The following is a 25,917-nucleotide window of genomic DNA, read 5'->3' as shown; positions in this document are numbered from 1 at the left end:
TGGTAAAGGCTACTTGCAGATCTGATTACGCCCCCCCCTGTGCTTTCCACTGTATACCTAGCTTCAAAGCTATTCTTCATCCCAAGTTCACTTTCCTTAAGTAGATCCTATTAAGGGCACTGTACTGCAGAGCAATTCTCCTTAAACGCCCCCCCCACCCCGGCCCTGCAGCACCGACACAGGGGCTAACTGATTAATGCACTGGTCCTTAATACCTTCTCCTTCTAAGGTCTGGTTCAAGTCAGCACCCTTTGATTAGCACTATCTTTTCCAGCGCTCTTTTGCATCTCCCTTCTGCTGGTGTTTATTCCTGAAAGGAAGGCGAAAAGATTAATGAAAAAAACTTGTCAAGTTTGCAAGATCACATTATCTAGTGATAAACCTCCTCAAATGTTCCAAGTTTTCTGACTGATTTTTCTGATCATAGAAATGATCAATTTTCCACCCAAGCAATTTATTTAAGAAGGGAAATATACTTGTATGTATATAAACACCATTGCTGGTGGGTGCTCAAGAATATGGTTTATTTCAGCAGTAGGCCCTTGAAACTCAGTAGTTTCACAGAATTATTGATGCAATAAACCTCAGTGGTTTGTTACAGCATTAAGGGCCCACTGTTTACTTCAATCTATTAATCAATACACCAGACGTTAGTTGCTGGCAACTTATGATATTTTAAGGATTATTACTAATGTTTTCTGCTACAGTTTCTTTCTTGCTTTGTTCTGTTTTTGGCTGCATTTAGCAGGGAGGTAGGAGTCTGTGGCTGATTGGATGCGCTCTCACATGCAAAACATCACGGGGATATAATAGGTGAGAGAAGATTTACTTAGAAAAAACATTTTTTTTTTTTAACTCAACCAGCCAGAAAAATAATACCCTTCTTAATACTGAAGAAAGAAATGTGAAATGTGAGTGTTTTATATAGTGGCTCTGCTGCTACATGTCTTCTTCCTGGACACCTTGTTTGTAAATGGCATTGAGAATGGGAAACGGATGACGATAAAACTGGCCTTCCACGAATCTCCGGTTCTCTGTAGTGCAATTTGAAGGCAGGCCATTTTGTAGGAAAGTATTCCCCAAAGGCGTGATCCTCTGAACCCTGGAAGTTTTTCTTGTGTTAATGTTTGCTTTTTTTATCTGTGAATATTTGGCTCTATTTCTTTCCATACACTTTGGCATGGTCTCTGTTAGAATAACATGTAGTTTATGCTTAGCTTTGGGGTCACGATGACTATCAAACTGCAAATCAACAGGGCAAGAAAAAGTGCTGTTCAGCCAGTGCTTTCTAGAGAAGAACCGAAGCTGGGATTTCGTGTCTGGGGACAGCAAGCATGAGGGGCATTTCCAATTGTGGGGAAATTTCCCCTGGAGGAAGCCTTCCGCTTGTACACATGTGCTAATTTTGTGCTGTGGTGTTCTGTCTCTAAATCTAGGTGGGTAATTAAGTACTGTTCTAGCTGGAGTTTATTCCTTCCCTCCTCTGTCTCTTTATTTCTGAGCTTAATTCACAGTCACTTAGGTGGAGGAGGTGCCAAGGACAACTCATTTCTTGTTGTATTAGTAACTGAAGTGCTACCTCTATGAATAATAGTAACATCGGGCAGTTGGCTGGAAAGGGTTCCCCCGATATTTCTTAGTATCAGTGGTCTCTACTTCCAGTAGAATCTAGGGAGCTACTGTAGTTTTCTTTAAAAAATTCCAAGGATAGCTCTATTATGCATTTGTGTACCCCCAAATTAAAAATGAAGTCAGCAAAAATGATAGTTTTTTTTGTTTCCTAAGTTAATCTCTATAAAGACTTTTTCTTCTTCATTCTTAGCTCAATGACCCAGGAATAGCTGTGTTTAAGTTCTTTTAAGGAGAAATTTTCATTTTTCTCAGTTGGCCATTAAACTGAAAACATTAAATAAATATTATTAATAATAAATTCATGAGGAATAAGTCCTAAGAAGCAGAATTAAATTGCTGCTGAAGCATCTTTCTGTCTTTTAAATTTGCAGTTAATGTTACCAATAGGAGATAAGATGAATAATAAAGAATGGACACCAGGCACTTGAGAAACCCACATAAACATGAAACTTAATGCTTATAAAAGTGCAGCGTATCCGCAGCTGGGAGGGCAAAAGAGTGCAGTGGAAGGAAGTGAAAGTCAGTGTCTAATAACTTCAGTTAGAGTCTTGGTGTCAACAACTCTATTTTGAAGCAAATACCTCAGTGTGCTTTTTCATGGGATGAAATACTGAGCTGATCCCAGAGGGAATGGCAGATTGTCAAGGAGTTGGTGAATGGTTCTCAAAGTTCAGGTTCTCCGTGTTACCAGAGTTTGCTTTTTCAAGGGATCACTGACTCAGTGCAAACATTTTGCAACACTCTCACATGCAATGTCTCAGTTTCTCCCTCTGTAAAAAGGGGATATTTGCCATGATGGTGAATCTTCAGGGGTGCTGAGTATGTTAAGGCCATAGCCACATTCATTACGTGATATCAGTTTCAAGAATTAATTAGGTGCTGCCTAGTATTTACATCCCTCAGTCCTAAGCACTGAGACTGTTTTAGCCTTTCCATCCATCACCTGACTCTATCATCATCCTTCAGCTCTCCTTTTGGTTTCTGCCTGGCATGTATTTTCTTTCTTTTTTTTTTAAATTAATTTTTATTGGAGTATAGTTGATTTACAATGTTGTGTTAGTTTCTGCTATATGGCAAAGAGAATCAGTTATCCACATACATATATCCACTCTTTTTTAGATTCTTTTCCCATGTAGGTCATTACATAGTATTGAGTAGAGTTCCCTGTGATATACAGTAGGTTCTTATTAGTTATCTATTTTATATATAGTAGTATAGTAGTATGTATGTGTCAATCCCAATCTCCCAATTTATCCCTCCGCCCTTGGTACCCATATGTTTGTTTTCTACATCTGTGACTCTATTTCTGTTTTGTAAATAAGTTCATTTGTACCATTTTTTAAAGATTTCACATATAAGCGATATCATATGATATATGTCTTTCTCTGTCTGACTTACTTCACTTAGTATGACAATCTCTAGGTCCATCCATGTCACTGCAAATGGCATTATTTCATTCTTTTCTATGGCTGAGTAATATTCCATTGTATATATGTACCACATCTTCTTTTCCATTCATCTCTCGATGGACATTTAGGTTGCTTCCATGTCCTGGCTATTTTAATAGTGCTGCAACGAACATTGGGTGCCTGTATCTTTTCGAATTATGGTTTTCTCCAGATATATGCCCAGGAGTGGGATTTCTGGGTCATATGGTAGCTCTATGTATTTTCTTGAAATTGTGGCAGAACCCTTAACTGTCCCTTAGAATTCTGTCTGTGGTATGTCCATGAAGCATCTCCTTCATCTATTTCTGTTTTTTTTTTTTAATTGGTTAATCTAAACTCTATATTTATTGCACTCGTTTTCTGGGACTCTGATAATCTGAGATAAACTTAGGAGCATCCTCTTTAAATCAACTAGAGATATGATTAGAGTTAGCTGGGATCTTCAGCCTTTCAAGATGGATTTGAATTATTTTTAAATGGATTTGAATAACTCTGCCAAAAATGTGTTCTTAATTGTCTATTCTGAGCGCATGAGGTTTACTTTCTTATGCAAATTTCGACAATAAGCAGATAGGCAAAGTAGGTGTGCACACTGAAGAAATATTTTTATTTAAAAGTCTGCTTTGATCATTGCTCATTAATCGTTAATAGTAAGAGAATTGGACAACTTAGGAGAAAGTTTGGAAATTAAAAAAAAAGTTTCTCCTTAACCACAAATACTACTGCCTGAGATGTTTGGGTATGCGGCAGCCTGCTTTATTGTTTGGATTCATCTATTTCACCTTTATTTCTTTATTTTTAATACCTAATCCTGTCTTCTAACTTATTCAGTTTCAATCAAGAACTTTTTTTCTTGAAATAGTCTCCCAAACAGGAAAAATCCTTCAACTTGATTAGCAAGAAATTAGAACAGTGAACTGAAATTAAACATCTACTCTCCAACTTGAGTTTAATTAAATTTTCTCACTTACTTACAGATTTAGTATATTTTAGATGCCTTAACAGAATTCTTATGAGTAAGAATAAATGTCCTTTTCTGCAGGGCCTGTGCTCTTACCTGTCCTGTGTATGTGAATGTGCTGTTGTTTCCTTTGCATCAATAGCACTTTATTTCCTTTGCTTGTGTTCCCCTCCAGCACACTTCACTTTATTTCTCCTAGTACATAAATCAACTTTTTTTAAAAACTATGTTTTCTATCAGCTACTCAAATATTCATCTCAATTAGGCTCCTTATCCAATTGGGACTCATTCCAAATCTTTAAAAACAATTCATGATAGAAGTTATGAAGCTACCATATGACCCAGAAATCCCACTCCTGGGCATATATCCGGAGAAAAACATAATTCAAAAAGATACACGCACCCAATGTTCATTGCAGCACTATTACAATAACCAGGACATGGAGGCAACCGAAATGTCCATCGACAGATGAATGGGCAAAGAAGATGTGGTACATATATACAATGGAATATTACTCAGCCATAATGTTTTTTATTTCTACTCCTACTTGTGACTTGTATAATTTGACTGCTTGACATTTTTCCTCCTATCTCAAGTGGATTATACATATAAATGAAAGTCTGGATTTGAGTTTTCTTTCTTCATTAGAATACACATAAGCTTTGTAAGAATTCTAGTATGTTTTAAATGTGCTTTCCAGAACTATAAGAAATGAGCTTTTTTCAGCCTGTTCAGATTAATTTTTCACTGACTCTTTGTTTCAGACTGATTTTGCTTTTAATAAAAACATCAAATGAAACCAGAAATATAAACCAACTCTATCTACTCTGTAAGGGAAAACAGTAGAATTAGAAAAATGTAGTCATCAGGATGTCAGCTAGATATGTTTGGGGAGATTGGGAGAAAGAAGTGATAGTTTCCTTATGCCTGTAAAAAAGCTCAACCCTTCCTCACCCCCTCCCCACCATGCTCAGAGGGTTACTACATGAGAAAAGATTTTTAATTGAGTTTTTAACAGGAAGTAGGTGGATAGTGATCATTCAAAGCTCTAATTGTAATGCTCAACACTGGATTTGTTAGGGCCTTCCTTCCAAATCCATAAATTCTAATTTTGAAACAATTTGGTTGCCATTGGAAATTGTGTCTGTTGAGTGCAGAAAAAGTGAAGCCCTACTATAGTGACCAAATTGTCCATCTTTTTTATGCCAATAACACGAAATCACAGGCCTTCCGTAGAATCATGGAGACACAAAGAATAGATGACAGGGTTACAAATGTACTAGAAATATAGTCCTAAATTTCCCTGAATGCTTTGAGGAATATTCTCTAAATTTTATAAACTGGTACATGATAACTTGCTTTAGTACCCTGATGAGATTGAGAAAAATGGTGAACTAAAAAGCAACATTTAATCAGAGCTACTCAAATATTCGTCTCACTTAGGCTGCTTATTCAATTGGGACTCATTCCAAATCTTTAAAAACAATACATGATAGAAGTTATGAATATCTTAAGATACACTAATCCCCAAACCTACTTCTTTTGCAGTCTTATACATTTCAGCGAATGTCACCTTGGGTCTTCTAGTTGTTCTTAGCAAAATTCTTGACGTAGTCTTGGACTCCAGTCTTCCTTTTACACCCCATATTCAATCTATTAGCAAATCCTTTTTTCTCTATCATCAAACTATATCTAGAACCTTCTCATATTTCACAACTTTCCCCACTACTTGGGAATTTTAGTCCTAGCCATCATCATCTTTTCCTTGGATATTTGCAATAGCATTTTTATTACTGTCCCAGCTTCTATGCTTGCCTTCTTATTCTCAAACTAGAAATCAGAATAATGTGATTAAAAATAATCCAGATCACGTCTTTCCTCAGCTCAAATCCTTCCAACTGCTTCCCATTTCACTTAGAGTAAAAGCCAAAGTCTTTGTAGGGCCAACACAACTCTCACTGCCTCCTCCTCCTCCACTGTGTCGATGATCTGTTTCCTGTGAATTCATCCTTGTTCACTCCGCTCCATTCATTCTGGCTTCCTTGTTTCTTTAACATGCCCAGCATGCTCTGCTTCAGGACCTGTGCCATTGCTATTCTGCCAGTAATACATTACCATGGTCAAAAAAAAAAAAAAAAAAAATCTCTATGCCTTAGGTTTTACATTGAGAAAAGGCTACAAATTCTATCAGTCAGCTCTTACAGTGTAACAAACTACCCCAAAACTCACTGACTTAAGATGTCAAACATTTATTACTACATCTCACAGCTCTGTGGTCAGTGGGTCTCAACTGATCCAGGCTAATCTAGACTGGGCATGTTACTCATCCACAGATTGGGTGTGGTCTTTTCTCTAGCTGGGTTAGTTCTAGCCCTGGCTAGTCCTTCTCATGCTAATGGCAAACATGTGGGAAGGCAAGTAGGGATATTTTTGTAAGACTGTGGAAGTATTTGCTGTTGACCATTGTCATCATCTTAGAATAATGTCTTTTGGTTTATTAGTAGAACTCGTTTGGAAGAATGGGTTTGAGCAAAATGGCAGTAGGCTGGGGTTAAGTGAATGGTGGCCACCAGTTTAGTTCAGCATTAAGGCCTTCTGATCCAGGACTGAGTTTTTGTTCCTCCTGGGTTAGCTAGTTTTAGGGAATCACCCATGAGGCTATAGATTTAAATTAAAAGAGAGGCTTCAGTGCAATGCAGGGAGGTGACATGGGAGTCTTGGCCACCGGTTTACCCAGCTTACTTGTACTTTTTGGATCTTCTCTTGCCCTATCCCATCATATAATGGGCTGCTGCTCTGCCCACCTACACTTAAGACTTACTAGATCTCATTATATCCAGATCATGATGGCAGCTCCAGCTGAAAACTTAACATCTAATGGTCAGTCACTCAGTCTCCACTAGGGTCTACAAAGATACCATGAACTGCTTTTAAAATGGCAACAGATTCTCTACTGCTAATGTCGTAGCCTTGTGGCAGAACCCTTGGTGTCTGTATGATGCTTGCATTAGGGCTTGTCAGAGATTACAGACAGCATCCTAATCTACTGTATGTACTTCTAGCACCATCAGTTTGCTGGGTCAAATATCTTCAATGGCACGACGGCTTCCATGATAGCCTGGACCAGTTGTACACACCTCTCTTGCTCTTGCTCTTACTCTTAGAAGCTTTTTGAGTCACTTGATAAATAGGTTTCTTCTTGATTTTTTATATCGTAATAGCTGTACTTCAGTGGTCAGAGAACTATCCTGAGAATTCTTTCAGGTGCTACGGATATTCATTCACTTATGCACCCAAGGACCAGGCAGATAAATTTAGCTTTTATCCAATTATGACTTATACAATTCCAGTGCCAGTGCTATTGCATAAGCCCAGTGTTTTACCTTCTGTACCTCAACTTAATTCACCACTGATGAACATCTCATAGTGTTGATGCTGTAGCATGCAAGAGGTTATTATCAAAGGGATTGTATTGTTATCTGACCAGGGAGTAAAACCATTTCTGAATCCCATCCTGATGGTCTGATTTTCCAGAGCCACTCCTTATAACAATGATTTTAGCCTAGGTTCTCCAAAAAGCAGAGCCTGAGGAAAGGCTTGTGTGTGATTGGATTCTCTTGGGAAGTGATCTTTTAGAATAGAGTTGGAAAATGGGGTAAATGTAGTGGGGAAAGAGGGAAAACCAATCTGAGTGTTCTACCAGGCTGATCACCACTATGGGGACCTGGGAGATTGTCTCATGAGGGATCTTCTGAGGAGCAGTTTGACACACTGAAGCACCATCTATCAGAAATGCTGATAAGCTATAGAGTGATTTCTGTTTTGGAGAAAACATTTTGTGAGCAATTTGGAGAGATATGGTTTGAATTACACTTGTAATAATGGGCAATGTATGTCAGGCCTTAAGACTTTGTGGTATCAAAATATTCCTTAATGATGTGCTTGAAATTGTAATATGTATATTTATCCAAATTGGTTGACAAATAGGATGAATGACTGAATCAAGAATTAGGATTAGAAAAGTCCAACCTTTCCAGATTTTTTTGTTGTTCTTTATTCATCTCATCTCTCTGCCCGTTCTCACTTTTTAGAGCAATACTGTTCAGTAGAAATATAATAAGCTGCATAAGTAACTTTAAGTTTTCTAGTAGCCATGTTATAAAGGTAAAAAAGAATCTGATGGAATTAGTTTTAGTAATGTACTTTAATCCAAATATGTCCAAAATATGATGGTTTCAACATATAGCCAATATAAAAATTGTTAATGAGATATTTTACATTTGTTTGTTACTAAATCTTCAAAATCTGATGTATATTTTGTATTTAAAGCACATCTCAGCTTGCATGGGCTGCATTTCAAGTGCTCAATAGTCGCATGTGGCTAGTGGCTAACGTGTTGGATAGCACGGTCTAGAATGCCTTATCTGTTCTTGGCCTGGTTAATTTCTTCTGCCCTTCAAGGTACACATCAAATATCACCTCTTCTGAGAGTTCTTCATAGTCTTTCCTTTTTATTTACCTCCCTTAAGATTTCAACAACAACAACAGTAGCAAAAGTTTGTGCATTCCTTCTAAAGGTTATCAATTACTTTGTCTTTGTATTAATCATGGTGCATATCCTGATTTATGATTCTTTGTTAAATTATTGATCATTACCACCAGACTCTGTTCCTGGAGAGCAAAAATTGTGTCTTTTATCTCTATAGTCCAGAATCTCACTAATTTTTTTTTAAATTAAACAATTAGCTGAAGTTAATAACAAGGTGACATTAATATATATAAATGTAAGGAAACTTTGTCCCTGAAACCAACCCCATTAATACAGTATGGGAGGAATGTGATTTAGAAGCAATCCACTTGAGTAAGATCTAAGGACCTTAGATTTAATGATTAGTTCAATAGGAACAAATATTAGTATTTTCGTGCCCCAAACATGGATGCCCGCTAAGTTTGCATTAACAAATGTAGTGGACAAAGGAAGAAGGAGACACTAGACTTTCCTTTCAGCTGGTCAGATAACATACAGAGCAATAATTTTGGTGATACCATTTTGGAATGGTATCAAACAAACTGGAGTGCAGAAGAAGACATAAAACCACGTCATAAGAACAGAGGATTCAGAACTGGAGATGTTTAGAACAGAGATAAGAATGACCAAGGAAGAGGACATTCCCTCCAAATACTTGAAGGACTACAATTAAAGAATGGATTACACTTGTGAGCTTCGAAGAAATAAAAAACAGATTTATTGATGTAGGTTGTAAGGACTCATATTTCAACCTTACACAAGCAAATAACAGAGTCTAAAACGATGCCTGAACATCCGAGAGGTACTTTAAAATGTTCGAATGAATGAATGAAAGAAGTGAGAATTGACCACCTTGGTAGGTAGGGGATTTCTCTTTCTGCAAAGCATTCAAGCACAAGCTGGATAACAACTAGGAAATGTTGTAATGGGGATAGATGGCGAGAATAGATGTACTCTATGCTTCCTTGCAAGCAATGAATTCTTCTTTTCAATAATTCTATTCACTTTAAAGAAAAACAGCATTGCTTTTACTCAAGTCAGTGTTGACAGTGTACATAGCTAGTTATATATCAGTCCTAAGAAACTCTCCAACCAAAACAATAATGTCATTTTCCCTTGAGTAATTCTCACCAGGTTTCTGCTTTTGGAAGACTCAGGTGGTTAAAGAAGGTTCATAATCAGTGTTTTCAGAATACATTTCAGGACATGAAGCAAACCTCACACCAACAATGCATTATTACTTATTTATTTTTAGCCATTAGTCATGGAACAGCACAGGTGCCCAGAATTCCCTGGGTACGTAAGCATGAAACCTCTGCCTCAGAGAGCTTCCAGTCTAGATTGAGACAAATGCAAAACAGGAAACCTGAGCTTTACCACAAGAAGATGAATGGGCGTCATTGATACCTGCATGTGTGACCTCTTCCAGACAGTAATGCTTTACTTATTCAGAAGGCTTCAAGTAAAAAGCAGCTCAGGGCATATTTTTATCTTCGAGAAAATATAATAATCAGGATGACCGTAGTTGCTTTGAATACATGGAATTTACTTCGAGAATTTTGAGTGGTCCTTTTGCCTTCATCTTCATTGTCCCCAATCAAGAACTTTGTTCTGAGCTCTTCCTGTGTTGCAGGCACAGGGGATATGCAGATGATTAAGACACGGTTCTTGCACTAAATAGTTCACATCTAGGAAAGGCAAGCTATACTAACATGAAAAGCTGATTTGACACCAGCCACAATGCTAGTGGAAAAAAGATAAACCTTCATTTCAGACAGACCTCAGCTGGAATTTCTGAGCCGGTTTCACTGGTAATATGGTAACATCCAGCTAGCATGTTTGTGGTGAGAGATGAGTGAGATCTGGTAGAAAAAACAAAATACAAAAATTCAAAGAATTGTTTTAGCTGCTAAATGTACCTTCTAGATCAGAGGCTGGTGAACTTTTTCTATACAAGGCCAGAAAATAAATATTTTAGGCATCACAGGCTATTTAGTCTCTCTCACAACTACTCACCTTTGCTGTTGTAATATGAAAGCAGCCATAGATAATGTCAATAAAAGAACGTGGCCGCATTCTAATAAATTTTATTTATGAAAACAGGTAGGCCGGTCTATAATTTACTGACCCCTGGACTAGACAGTAAGTGGTCTAAGAGTTAAGAAGAGATAATGAGTATTAATGAACTGGAAAAGTGTCTTCAAAGAGGAGATGGAATGTATTATTTGTTTATTTTGGATTTTACTTTTTATCCCGGTTAAACATGCACAGAGTAGAAAGAGTCAACTTATTCTGCAAGGTTTACTGTGAAAAAACATCACTCTCCCCATTCCCTTGTCTGGAAGCCAGTCATTATCAACATCTTTTGCTGATGCTTCTAGTATTAACCTCTAAACCTCTAAATTACATAGATATGTATTGCTCCAAATTGAATTACATAGATATGTATTGCTCCAAATTGATTTTCTAATTTCAGGTACTATCTATGGACTTTCTCCTGTGGGAGATGGAGGTTTCACACTTCTTCCTACACCCAGCTCCTGCCACATAAGCAGCCTTGCAGTCACCACCCTCCCTCCCAGCATACTGAACTGTAGTTTTGGTTAGATCAAGATTTAGTATTTACATGATTATGATGACTATATGTGCGATTCAAATCTGAATTATATAGTAAACTATGGCTACTTAACCATTTTCGTATAATGTTTTGTTTTCCCTGGATTTAATAATTTTCCTTTTCTTTTCCTTTGCTTAGTTTCCTTTGTATGGCATTTACCTCTAACTTATCCTCAACCACTTTAGCAGTTGTCTAATTATCTTCATAAATGTTTCCCATGCATCAGATGCTCTAACAATTTTATCTCCCCAAAGAAGAATCACCTAGAGTAGTGGTTCTCAAGCTTGCACATTCATCAGAATTACTTGGAAGGCTCCCTACAACACAGATTCCTTGGCCCCAATCCCAAAGACTCAAGTGTTCTGAGGTAGGGCTGGAAAATTTTCATTTGTAACTAGTTCCCCGGTGACGCTAATGTTGAGAGCCCTGTACCTCACTGTAAGAAGCCCTGGGCAAGGGCCTTCTGCCCTGCTATAGTTTGGACTGGATCCCTTCTTCATTGGACACAGCTACCAAGCCTGACACTACCATTCACCATCATCTTGGGAATTTCCAAGGCTTCTCTTCTGTGTTGCTACTGAAAAATCCAAAGCTTTCTGAATTCTGATCCCTGCATGTCACCTTCAGTTAATAGTGCCTCATGTTGTCAAATCAGCTTAGCATACGTTAGTGTATTTTACCTTCTCTATATGTTAACTCATTTTAGGAAACAACAGTGTCTTAATCATCTTCGTATCTCCCATGCCTGGCACATATGGAACACCCAGAACAAAGTGCTTGGCTGATGATTTTTTTCCCTAGATCGTTATAAAAATATTTCTTTGCTCTTAGTATTCTGAGGAGAGGGGCTATTAACAAGTAACTCCATATAGAGAGAACAGATTTACTTAATTTTTGCATCTTCCTTCAAATTTACCTGTGAGCATTTTTCTTGTTAAACCCTCCTTCTGTGTGTACTTAATTGTTGAGCATATATGCAGTTGATACATATTTATTGACTGTTTTGATAGATCTGTATTCTTGGAGAAACCTGGCACCACACCTCCTATCCTAGAAGAGATTCCTATAAGGAGTTCATTTTCTCCTAAGAGATGGGTTCAAGTTTGTATGAAACTGATACAGAAAATCAAATCTTTAGCCTTATTAATCACGTGCACTCTTAATGCCACTGTTTCCCATGATAAAACAGTTGTCTGCTGGAAACTATACAGCGAGGGATTGCACATAATTTGCATGTAAGGCAAAAAAAATGTTATTAAATAATTTATTTTTTCTATAATATAATTGATGGCAAGATCCACAGGTACTACATGGATCACTGTGAGTCTCAAAAAGGAATTCTATCTTTCATCCATTCACGTCAATATCAAAGTGTGCTGTCACATCCAAATCCATAATAATAACTTAAAAAACACCAGAAGAAGGCATTGTGTTCAACATCAACTTTAAGATTTCATCCAGGGAACAAGTTACTATATTTGCTTTCCTTTTCATGTACAGCTGATGGAGCATGTCAAACCCACTTTGAGTATAGGAGGATGACATTGTGTACACCTAGGAGTGAGGGAGTGGACCTGTACACTAGGGCATGATATACATGGTGATAGAACTGTGATTACCTTCCTCAAATGGAAGATACATCTGTGAGTGCAAATGCTGTGTGTTGAATAGATAGACCATCATTCTATCATCCATAACTGCCAATTCCTTCCATTTCATCTAGACTGTACTGCAGCTGAATACATCTTATGAGTTATATAGCAGTTTCTTAAAGTTGAAATTCTGTGTTTCAACAGGCCAAATGTGTTTGCTGTAGGCCCATCTGTCTCAGTAGTTCTCGTTCACACGCTAGCTATTTTTTCATACTTAAGGCTATTTATTGCATATAAGTACCCCAAAGCACAAATAACAGGCAGGAATATTTTAGACAAACCCATGACATATATCAAAGTATTCAAAGAGAAGCAAACAAAGGGGCAAAACTCTCTGTTGAGTGTCAATAACTTGTGTCACTTACCCAAAATTTAGTGGATGGCAATCCAAAGTTTTCAGTTCTCTTAAATCAAGGTGTTGGTGTGATGGATTGGGTATAAATCTGAATATGATATTCTTTCTGATGGGGCAAGCTACTTTGCCTTAGAAAGTGTGAAATCCCAAACCTATCCAAATTTCATCCAGATAAGAACTGAAAACAGAAAATCATAGAATACCAGGATTGGAAGGGACCTCAGAATTCATTAGATATAAGCCTCCTATTGATGTTTGAGATCCTTTTAAAGTATTGAGACTTAGGATTTTTCCAGCATTTGGTTGACTATTTCTTGTGATGGAGGGACCTTCCTGAGACTATTCTATGCTATGTTCATGCTCTGTTTGGACCGTTTGCTCATTCACATATTTATGCTACATTTGAACGATTTGATCACTTACTATGCCATTCGTATTGATTAAGTGCTTTTTGTGTTCCAGGGATTGTTCTAGGAACTGAGATGTTTCCTGTACCATTCGGTATTCTTTTATTTACAAGTACCAAACTCAGCCCAATCAACCCAAATGCATTATTTAAGTAAAAAGAGGATTTAAATAAAAAGCTCATATTAGTGAAAAATCCATGAGTGGATCTGATTTTGCTGTGATTGGATTCAGGAGCTCAAATGACTTCATCAGAAGGAGGTTTTCATTTCTTTGCTCTCTTTTCCTCTATGTTGACTCCATTCACATGCAGGCTTTCTACCTTGTGATGGTAAAGTTGCAGACGTAGGTCAGGATCATATGTTCTCAATCTTCCTGTAACTACTCTTTAGCCTGCCATCCAAAACCAGAATAAGGATAATTCTGCCTTTATATGACAAACTTCAACTATGATGTCTCTCCTTGAGACTTTTCCTTTTCAGAGTGATCTCTCCATTCTTTCCACCTGTCCATAGGGACTATAGAGTCCTTTATGTCTAGTGCTTACTAAACATTTCTTGAGTGGACAAATGAATGAATGAATGAATGAACAAATTTTTCCAAGCTAATATATGAATCATTTGGGGGTCAAATTTAGTTTTGCATAACTCAAAGGTTCATGCTCTTTTCACTCTCTTGTCACTACTCTGTATACGGTTACATAGCAGGCAAGTAAAAGCAGCAGCAAAAAGTCACAACGCAGTGCATCAGGAGCTGTAATAAAGGGCACGACAAAGCTTGTGAATACCTTCACTTGAAGGCCTCAATTAAATACTTGAGAGGTTTTGTGACCAGAGTATGTCATTTACTATAGACTAGTAACAGATGGCGTTGGGTAAATTTATAGATAAATTGGAAAAAAAAGTGTTTACAAAGTTACATTTTCATCAGGTTTTTATGCTTTTAAATTTATTTCCCCAATGAAATGAGCGGTACTCAAACTATAGTACAGTGAATAGTGCCTTCTGTTAATGTTTGTGTTCATTTCCTCTGATTTCCTTTTTTTTTTAAAGATAAAACTGTACTGAAATTATAGCTAGTTCTGGAGCTAGGGTAAGAGCCTCAAAGAAGAGAGTCCATCGTGTTACAGGGCTGTGAATGAGGAAGCACAGGTTACTATGGGGACCCCTTACAGAGTCTGTGGGGAAAGTGGGGTTAGAGAAGATGTTTTAGAGGAGCTGCTAGCTGATTGCTGAAGAATTTACAGACATTAGACAGGTAAAGAAAGGGACCTACTCATCATTATGACTGATTTATAGTCCTAGTATGGAATTAAGAAAAATGACCCTGGGATTTTACTTCATGTCCTTCCTGACATATCTTGGAATAAACCATGCTCTGCTTGGTTTCATTGGTGTAAATGATATCTGGTTGACTGGCCAGCATGCTTTCCTCTGGTAACAGCACAGATGTAGTAAACAGCCTATATTACCTGGGGACCCCAAAAACCTGCCTGTGCCCAGGCTCCACCATAGACCAATGAGAATCCCTGGTGCTGGGGCTAGAACAATGGTGTGTGTACCTTTTACAGAGTAACCCTTTTATTTTGAGTTGATTGTAGATTGACAAGCAGTCAAAAATAATCCAGAAAGTAGGTGGGTGACCCAATCTAGACCTATGAGACTCAGTCTTAGGGCTTTTTATGGTACCACTGTGAGGATCATAATTTCTTCTCTCTTAGAGGTGCTAAGCTGGCTGGTTGGAAGGCTGGTGTGGGTGGCCATCTTTGCACCATTTGACGAATGTTTGACTGAGATGAATGCTGATGTAGAGGAATGCAGATATGAACAATAGAGAGAGAGGCAGAATAATGATTGCATAATTGAAGGACCTGTATCCAGCTGTGCCTGCTGAAGCAAGCTCAGTGTTTGGAATTTTTACATATGCAAGCCCATACATTCCTCATTATACTTAAGCCAGTTGAATCGGGTTCTGGTCATATGTAACCAACATGTCCTGCTCAATACATTTGATTACTTTGGATGTGGTCTCTACCCAGTTTAGTACTCAAGAATGCAATAATAATTAACACATTTTTATTCTGCTAATTGAGAGAATACAGGTCTCAAAGAAATGGGGCACTTCCTGGAAGCCTGGACTGGACAGAACAGTGGAAAGAGCTTGGTCTTCAGGGTCATAGCAGGGGCATTTGCACTTCAGCTCCATCACTTATTTTGCTTTGCCCCTCGGCATGCCGTTCCACATCTATTTAAACCATACTACCTTACGCAATCTTACCTCGTCAACAAAGTCAGCTGTAACCTTTCTAGCTGCCAGGCGTTTCTCTCTCTCCCCTTAGAAACGACTGTAGCCTAATCAGGGTTTGTAGCTTAATCAGGGTTTCTCAAGCTCAGCACTGTAGATATTTGGGCTGGATAAGTCTCTGTTGTTGGGGGCTGTGCGATGCTTCCAAGGATGTTTAGCTGCGCCTCTGGCTTCTATCCACTAGATGCCAGTAGCACACCCCTTGCCCTACCCCCTCCCCACCCTCTACTCCCATCACTAACTGCCTCCAGTTGTGACCATCAGAAATGCCTCCAGATGTTGCCAAATGTCCTGGGGGAGCAAAATGGCCACTGGTTGGGACCACTGGCCTATGCCAAAAAAATTTAGTTTAAAAGGTTCTGTCATGTACCTATAATTCTCTAGTTGTCCTCATTCACGTTTCCTCAACAAGATGGCAGATCTCTGAGTCAGAAATCGTGCAGTATTCTATGCCTCTATTCTTCCAAATGTGAAGACAAAGAGAAGAGGAAGGTCAAGTATCTCAGTATCTGTTGAGTGCCAACCTGTGGCTGAACTTTTCTAAGTGCTTTGCATATGCCATTTCTTCAATTCATTCTAGAAGTATTTATTGAATGCCTACTTAACTGTATGACTCTTGAGAGGCAACATTCAAATTCTGGCTCATCTGCTTAGTGTGACCTTGGGTAACACTTCATCTTTCAGTGTCTCAGTTTCTCTGCCTGTGAAATGGGGCAATAATATCACCCATCCCATGAGGTTATGAGGATTACATGGATTGAAATGTGCAAAACATTTAGAACAGGATCTGGCCCATGTAAATGTCTGCTGAGCATTTACTATCTCTGTTACTACATGTCCAGCCTGGATTTAGTGAGAATAAGAGGTCTTGTTCTCATGGAGCTGATACTCTAACGTGGTCTTACACAACCCTCGTAAAAACTATCTACAGTATAACTGGGCCCCATTTCACAGGTAGGGAATGTGCAGCTCAGTGAGAGGAAGTAAATTGCCCAAGGTCACACAGCTACTAGGTCTCAGGGCCAAGACATGAACTCAGCTGTCTCTGGCAACAAAGCTACACTGAGTATTTAATAGGTTCTCAATGTACTTGCCGATATCTAGACTGAAAAGGAAATGCTTTTCCCCTTTCCTTTATTCTTTCCTCTTTTTGTTTTTGTTTTCTCTTTCTTTTCTAAAGACTCTTGAAACCGTTCTCCTAAGTTTTTATAAGTATATTTCGCTTCCCATTTCATATTTGGGTATTTATTTCACTTGTGACCACCCTGCTATCTCTGCTGTTGAATCAATCCCCGTCTTTAGATATATGAAATTTCATTGCAAATGAAATGTCCACAGTGATTCATCTTTGCAGCAAATGGGTAATGTGTACTTTGGGTTTTAAAAATAGAGATGAGTCAAGAAAATCATATGTTTCCTGTTTTAAAAAAAACTTTTCAAAGATTTGGGTGCCCCTCCACCTCTTACCATCAGATTAAACATGGTGACCATAATTGGGGTACACATCCAAAGAGAGCCTAAAATAGTTCATTCCTTTCCAATTTTAACATTTAGAAAGACTATTTATCAAAATAATAATTTCAGCTATTTCTAACCACATTTCACGTTAGCTCAGGGACTCTCCTGTGTGTCAATATTCGCCATCCGGGGTTTATCACCACATGGAATGTGGTGGGTGGTTGGAGGATCCAACACTCTTCCTTGCTCTGTCTCTGGACGTGTGTAGCTGAGACACTCGGATCATGGACAAGGGCTGCCCTCTTGCTAAATGACTCTTGTGTTATTATTTTCCTGGGACTGCGCCCATGTGTATTTACGTGTGTGCCACTTCATAGTGAGTGTGACAGAACAGCAGCAGCCAGGCTGGTTAGGCTGCAATCTGGAAAGTTGGAGGAAAAAACCCCTGTGTTTTGCACCTCTCCAATCAGTGCTTCAGCGGGAAGACCAGCCTGTTCGCTGGTACAGGCTCCTTGTCCTTGGTTCACACTGATGGCAATGAGACGTTGATTTTCAGGTTAATTGGAAATAGTTTTGCCTATTTGAATGAAATCTTATCAAAATGCATCCTGAAAGAACACACTGGGCAAAATCTTTGCTCTTTTGAGGTGAAGGTAAAAGAGATGAAGTTTTCAGAAATTTCCTTGAGTTAAAAACTAGGCTATATATTTGCAATTTCATTTTTGTTTGGAAAAAAGACTTGGTGTACAGGTCTTGCAGGTCTATCTTTGTGAACAAAAAGCATATCCAGAAGAGAAAAGAAGGAAGGAAAGAAAGAAGAAAGAAAGGGTGAGAGGAAGAATGACTGAATGACACTAAAGACCAAACTTAACAGCAGCATTATTTCTAGAAGACTTCTATCTCCTCTCAGGACTGGTTGCCACTCATACTCAGGACCCTGAAATATCCTGTTGGTCCTCTGTGTGTCCCTGTCTGCTTCATTCCTCGTGCTGACTGTCAGGTTTGGAAAGTCACACCTTAATTCCAAGTCACGCTTCTAAGTCCAGGTCCCCAGATCAGCCCTCCCTTCCGTCCCAGGATGGATGTTGTCTTCAAGCAGGTGTGTCCCACTGCAGTATGGCAGCTACCGCGTGAGACGGTGGTTCACTTATGCCTTTACTCACATCCCATGATATAAATTCTTTAAGGTGGTCTGTCAGCTGCCAAAACTGTTGAGAGAAGAGACAGGCAGTATTGTCCCTACCCCACCTCACATGGAGAAAACATAATCCTGTCTCTGTTTTTACCCTGCCAAGTCTCAGCATGTATTTGGCACATTTAATATGTTTACTATCAGTTGACAACATGAATGATTCTGAATTCCCTACTTCACACAAATACACACACACACACACACACACACACACACAGAGAACACAGTTAAATACACCAAGAAAATACCAAATTTCCGATTGTGAGCAGTCAGTTCTATGAGAAAGACACTAATATTTAAGATGCAGAAACTTCAGGAGGCTGATTTAGAGACAATACCAACTTGCTCTGCTTCAGGAGAAACAGGACACTGCTAGAAGGAGTTGCTAGAGATTGGCAATGAGCAAGACATTCACAGGGGTGGATGGCTCACCAGTGACAAGCATCTTGCACTGACTCTGAATCTGCACTTTATTTTCCCATCCCTGTGTCTTTGTTGCATCTTTCTTCTCTTTAATTGCCCTTTAGAGATCCAGGTGAAATTCAGTTTCCCCCCAAGATGTTTTCCCAATAGTTGTGTCTTTCCCTTCACAGAACCACCACTGCATTTTGAGTTGCTTCTGTGTTGATTGCAATGCCCTTCTCCAGACTTTTGTGTATTTGACACATTAGCCTTGAGTTGAGAGGCTGGGTCTCATTTGCTTTTCACGGAATCACATTGCCTAGGACAATGACGAGAAGAGTCATGGCTGCTCCATAAATACTTAAGGAATAAATGGAACGAGTGTCTTGACGTTATATTTTAAGTGTGAGGGATCAGGATGTAGGTAAAGAACCTGAACGGTGACACTCAGAAGATTTGGATTCAAGTTCGTGTTCTACCTTGTACCAGCTCTGTGATTTAGGGGTGGAGGGAGGTCATTTAAGTCTTTCCCCAGAAAAACTGAGGGTACTCATGCTCAGCTGTGACCTCCCTAGGATTATGTGAACTGTATAAACTGATGGAGGTATTGCAGTTTTTAAATTGAACGTTGTCAAGAGATTTTTGTTAATACTTGAGTTAATACTTAATACTCAGTAGGCCTCCCTGCCTCCCATTTTTCTCTTCTTCCTCATTATTCTAATGCTAACAAGAATTTGGTCTTTGGTATAAGAAAGTGCTATGAGTCTGACAGCAAGTGCATGATGGATTCGTGAATAGCTGGATTAGTTCCTGTTTTCTCCCTGACTCACGATTCTACCGTGGCCACTGAGACGTGGGTGTGAGAGAGAGCAGGTTCGGGTTATGGGTGCATGCAGTGCCTGTGAAAGAGGAATACAAACACGATATGTACGTACAGGGATAGAACTTACAATATTGGGCTTCCAATGCGCTACCCTTTGCGTAAATAATTTAACCAGTCATCCAGCTCCATAATTCTGCTGGTCCTCAATGTGGTCTTGAGTTAATCAATTATTAAACTCATGGAATAATTCCTTTTTGTGATTGCCAAAGTATTGATTTTTTCTTTCTGGTTTGGAAAAGACTAGGTATAGCTTCTCCACAGGGTATTTTTGAGAAACAAAAGGAATAATAAAGTGCTAAAAATAATTGTTGAATGAATGAACCCCCAGTTAACCACAACATCAGGGGCCCTTTATCACTGGAGAGAATATTCTGTGACATCCCTTTTCAAGAGTAATACTGGTAACCTCTAAGTTGGAACAGAAAGGGAGGAAAACTCAGAAATAAACATCTTCACAGAATCCACATACCTAGGATTTTTCAGTGTACATTAGGCCTTATCAGTACTGTTATGTTTTATGATGTTTGCAGCAGTGATTTTAAAAAAATCTAGTTTTAAAAATAGAAATCCAAAGACAGAGGGCAGAGGAAAAACTCTCCATTGCATCAGTATGAACATTTTTATGGGATTTTTTTTTTTCTTTTGGCTTCCTGATCTCTTTGAAAACGCTCTTCTCTCTACTTATGGGGAAAAAATACACCTACTAACAGCCTGGAGGAATTATGCAATGTGCTTTGCACAACTCCCTATGGCCTCAGGTAACAATGTTACCTTATCTGACAATTTTTTTTTCACTGTGCATATGAGAAAATTATTTTTAAATAAGTTTTTTTTTTCTTTTGGATTCAGTAAAACTGCTCTCCTTGAATGAAGAGGAGCCACGTGAGAAGGAATTAGGGCATGTTACCATTCAGCTGTTTGAGTCAGATGTAAAAAGAAAAAAAACATTTGGCATTTCTGAGGTGGAAAAAGCTAGGTCTTCCTTCTCAGGAATCACAAAAATAACTGCTGAAAACCCTCACACTTTCCAAGAGAAACTTCTTTAAAAGTGATGTGTAACTAAAAATAGGGAGATTATAATGGAAGTCAGTGTGCATGTGTGTAAAATCCCAGAGCAGCACAGGAGGCGTGGGCTGGAAACTCAGGGTCTGTGACTTTAAATTTGTTGGCAGATTTAAATCTGTAGGCTGGAAACTCAGGGTCTGTGACTTTAACTTTGTTGGTAAATTTAACTCTGTTGGCTGGAAGAGCATTTAACCCTGAGTCAACTGTGTTCCTTACCTGTAGAATGGAGATCTCAAAGAAGTCTCAGTGAAATGTACTTTAGGTTTTTCATTTGGCTTTGAAGAAAAACCCGCTAGCTGCACAAAGGAGTGACAATAATCTTCTTAAAGAACTGTGGGAAGCTTGGCTCCTGACAGTGGTAGCTTAGAACAATGTCATGCATTCCTGAAGTGCCAGAGACCTCATCTTTGGGAGCACTTGTTTCAAGACCCGAGATCTTAATTGTGGTTGAACCTTGAGAAAGCCGCTAGCCCAACATGACTGGTCTTCTAATGGGAACAGCAATGCGTACTCCATCACAACAAAGAATGTATGAAAAAACACTGTTCTAAAATAACTGTGGTGCCAGGGACTGGGAGAAGGGGGGTGGAGCAGAGCAGTTTAATGCATACAGGGCTTCCTTTGCGGGCGATGAAAAACATTCTGGAACTAGATAGAGGTGGTGGTAGCACAACATTGTGAACGTACTAAATGCCGAGGAACTGTTCACTTTAAAGTGGCTAATTTTATGTTATGTGAATTTCACCTCTGTAAAAGAAAAATAACGTTTGTAATTCAAGACAGAAGGAGCTCACTCAATGCAAGCATTGTTGCATCACCGTTGGCAGATAGGTGTAAGGGTCTTTTAATGATTTTAGCTGGAATGGCTGCTGTTTTATAATTCTGTTTGTTCAGAAAGAAGGCATTAGTAGTGTTCATTGGAAAAGATGCATGGCTGAGCTACAAGTGACATCTAGACATTTGGAAGAGGAGTTATGATTTTGAAAAACTTTCTTTTACAAACCAATGTAATAATTGTTTTCTGACTGATTTTAGTTGGCAGAAATGGGACTTAGCAGAGAGAGGGAACAAATGGATGAGTTATAGCATGATTGCATGGGGCTTGAAACTTGACCTTCCTTGTATTGATGACACACAGCCCTTCCGAAGCACCTTGACTCATCCACATTTCAAAAAGTGCCCAGTTGAAAGGAATGTGGACTCAGGAAGAATGTAGTATGACTGAAAATTGATAAAAGAGAGCTCAAGCAGCTTGCCCTACCTGCCGGAGCATATTCACCTTGCTATAAACCGCCCTTTTCCTAGGGCGCCATCAGCCTTTTGTATTTTCCAGTTCCCCTCCTTTCTCGTGTCTACCCCCAAGCCCTTAAGTAAAATGGTTAATTTCCTCTTGAATCTCTTCCATATTTCTTGCTTCCGTTGTCCTTGCATGTTTAGGTGAAAACATTCTGGATGAGAAATGTCATATCAGGTCAGGACCAGTCAAGGACCCAATTCCTGCAAATACATTATTTGTTTCCAATCTAATGATGAGGCTCACACCCCGAATACCCTCAGTTGCTGTATTTCTCTCCAGGTGGAGCTCCAGACTCTTGGGTGCCAGATGATTAAGCCTCTCTTCTAGCAGGGGTTGGAAGCAGCTGCTTCCATATCAAACCTCTTTTTCTCTCAGCCAGTTGCGGGAGAGTCTACACCCAGCTGTGATGCGAGGTGCCCACTGGCAGCTCTCATCTCTACCGACAGCCTTTCATCTCGATTCTCTATAAACCTTTCTTAATATCTGCTTGTTAAGCCTGACAGAATGGCATTAGAACAAAGCTAACCTGGCTGCTGAAATGCTGGCAGCATCATCTGTCAGGGCTTTTTGCTTCTTCCTTTGATAAAGTTTTGCCTGGCTATTATTGTGGAGGCCTTGTTGGAGGGCGCTGAGACCTGGGAGCAGAAAGGCATCCATCTGTTGCAGAAAGCTCAACGGGTGATGTGGTCCTGGGGTGTATCCTGAGTTGAGTCATCTATTTCTTCTCCCAAATTATTCCTCGTGAATACCAAATCCACCCTCCCCATCTCTGTTATGTAAGTACTTTAGAAACCTTTCAAAATAAAACTTTCAAACATGCTTGTTCTACTTAAAAATTCCAGAAGCAAGATTTTAGGCAGTTTCATAAAATGATCACAAGGATCCTTTGCTTTCTATGGGTCTCAGTAAATTAGCATCAGAGGATGTGAAGTTAGATCTTCTTATATAAAGAAGAAAACAACCTTATTTGTGGTATAATAGGAAGTTTCCATCCCTCCCTGAAACTCAGCTGGTGCTCGAATTGACATGATCAGAGATTACAGTGCTGTCTGAACAGTGGAGGGGCAAGCTTTGCAAATTCATATTCCTATGAAGAGCCTACTGTCTTCAGACCGGTTAAGAACCATTTCTAAGAACAGGGCATGCCCACGGCAGCTGACGCCAGCTCCAAGCCTTTCTCTTCAAGAATGGCTTTCCACCTGCTGTCTTCAGACAGACCTGGTGAAGGTTGGATAAGAGCCATGGACCCTGCCCTCTAACACTTAACTAGCACAGTCCTTGCCAGAAGAGTGGGTGGCCCACCAATGCTATTTGCCATTTGACTTAGAAGTACAGCTGACAAGTTAAATTAGAGGGGGTGGTAGATCAAAAGTGTTCTTCCTTGAGAAGGGCATCCATAATTTAGTTTGCTAGATTTAGCCTTTAAACTTCTGGAGCAGCTTCCGCCCCGCCCACCCCCATCCCCACCACTGGCCAAGAACAGATTACATGGTAGTGTTTATAGAATCTTCATTAGCATAGCCCTCTCACTTTTCTTTATAGCTGAGTTTTCCATATTCACTTATTTTAACCTATGGGAAAGGCAAGTACTAGATTTGAAATATTCTTTGTGATCATTCCTGCCTTCTTCCATAGAACATAACTGGTCTAGCTCACAGTTAAACCTCCTTGAATGCCATCAGCATTACACATCTGGCTGAGGGCATCATTTGAAGCTGAGAAATCGGAGCCCTCTTTTTGTCTCAAGTGCTGCTTTTATATAGTATACATTCACAAGAAGGAAAAAAGACATTCTCTCAAGAACTGGGGCATCACTTTGGGAACAATGCTATGGCATAATATTAGTTAAACTCAGTTCATGTCAGTTTCAAGTTCAAGAACAAACAGATGAGATGCCTGGTTCTTCGCTCCCCCGTACCGATACTCTCCTCCTTGTAAGCCATGCCAAGGAGAGTTCCCATCTCCAGACTTTTCTCCTTATAAGGTGTGGTTTCTGCCATTAAGAAGTCTGCTTGGACATGGAAGACTTCAAGCACTAAATTATGTCTCCTGTTCCCTGCTCACTGGCAGCAACTCTGCCAAGGTCCAAAAGGAGAACTGGGTAGGTATGTCCTAATAGGAGACAGTGTTCCTCCTCTAATTGCCTTAAAAGCTTTTGAAGCCATTGTCTGGTGGATCTTAGAAGATTGATCCTGAAGGTGTGAGCTCAGAGCTGCAAGTCGGGAGCTCAGAGTTGTAATTCTTGGGATGGCAATGATTCATTGCAGGGCCTGAGGCAAACTCACTCATCTTCTCTGTGCACCAACGTGTTCCTCTGCAAAAACTAGGGAAATCATCACACAGTTTCCTGATAGGGATATTACATGGTTTAGGCATTAATAATCGTGGCAAATAAGTTTGATGGAAAGCACCCCCAGAGGTTTTACCCCTTGAAGCCTCTACAAAGTTTTAGGAGGCTTTGTTAGTCTTGTTTCCAAGTCTGGACTTCCCTCTTCGGAGGTCTTTCCAACCACAGTGAGGAAATTCAAGTTCCCTTGAAGTTTTGTTCTGATCCTGGTGAGCACAGATGATTTCCCTCAGGACTGTGTCACGTGGTGGTTTTGCAAAAGAGATCTTCTCACCTACCACAAAGACCCCCCTGCTCCCTTTTCGGACCAGATGCCATGCAGGATGGGAACCAACTTCTGTGATGAGACCACGGTGTTTCTGAGCCCATCTGGGTAAAAGTCTCCTCGTGGTCTTGGCAGAGCTGCTGTTGCGTCAGCCAAGAAGCATCATAAAGACATCCTCCTCTGTTGATGGTCTTCTTCCATGTCTGATGAAACAGCCGTTTTGGGCATAAAAAAGTCAAAATAAAAAACGATGTGTCAATAAGTGGAAATTAAATGAATGTGTTAGTATTAATTTGTTACATTCTACATGTGTTCCTCTGAAGAAATGGTGTTTATATTCAGAGCCAGCTGCAGGCTTCCAAGGTGGTAAAGTCAGAAAGGACCCAAGAGAAATTGACCCAGCAGCCCTCACGTGGCTTCCATCTCAGCCGGATCCTCCTGTGTTTTGCTCACTTACTTCTCTCCTTGGAAAGGAGTACAATTCCTAAGTGTTCCAGTTTCTGGGTGGACTGGCCTCTCTGCTCTCTGTCTTCCATATTTCAGGTCTCTTGAGTCCTGAAACGTATTTCTGTCTCGTCTACTTAACTCTGCTGTTAAATCTCTACCACCATGCCTGTCTCTTCAGCTCACCAGATTTCACACTCATTTGCCAGTGGCTGTGAAAGGAAATGACAGCAGAATTTCTCATGGACTTGGCTCCCAGCCAGCATGGAAAACGTACTGAGTTGATGTCTCCCAGAGCCCCATCTTTAGCTCAGGTGTCCCCATTTCACTGGGCTCAGCAGATTCCCTACATCTGTGGTGTGCGACATTGTAGAGTTCAACCTGGAGACTTCGTTTCCCCTTCTGCGTCCCCGTTCCATGTTTAAGCCAAGGAGCCTCCCCATAGGTGGAAGACTGAAAAAGTGCAGATTGTATCAGTCCTGCTTTTAGCAGTGCCCTGTGGAGTAAGACATCTCCTGCTCAGTGTTCTCTCTACTGCTTTTAAGGTGTGAACAGATGAGCAGAATCCATGAGCTGACAACCAGGCTGTGTGAGTACCAGAGATGGTGAGCAGAAGTCCGTTTGTGGCTTAGGGGCCCTGGAAGAAAACAGCGGGATGCAG

The 25,917-nt window shown here is 39.6% G+C and overlaps 1 long non-coding RNA gene across 1 annotated transcript in view; it reads left to right on the top strand.

The window, feature by feature from the left end:
* Positions 1 to 25,917, top strand: part of LOC309646700 — a 243,149-nt gene that overhangs the window by 42,692 nt on the left and 174,540 nt on the right. The window contains exon 1 of the long non-coding RNA XR_014255540.1: positions 1 to 25,917. This exon is cut by the window's left edge and continues 42,692 nt beyond it. This is a non-coding gene — a long non-coding RNA (uncharacterized lncRNA).

This window comes from Balaenoptera physalus, assembly GCF_965194825.1.
Source record: "Balaenoptera physalus genome assembly, chromosome: 17".
Lineage (NCBI taxonomy): Eukaryota > Metazoa > Chordata > Mammalia > Artiodactyla > Balaenopteridae > Balaenoptera > Balaenoptera physalus.
The sequence above is the reverse complement of the archived record's forward strand: the minus strand, read 5'-3'. Positions and strand labels throughout refer to the sequence as shown.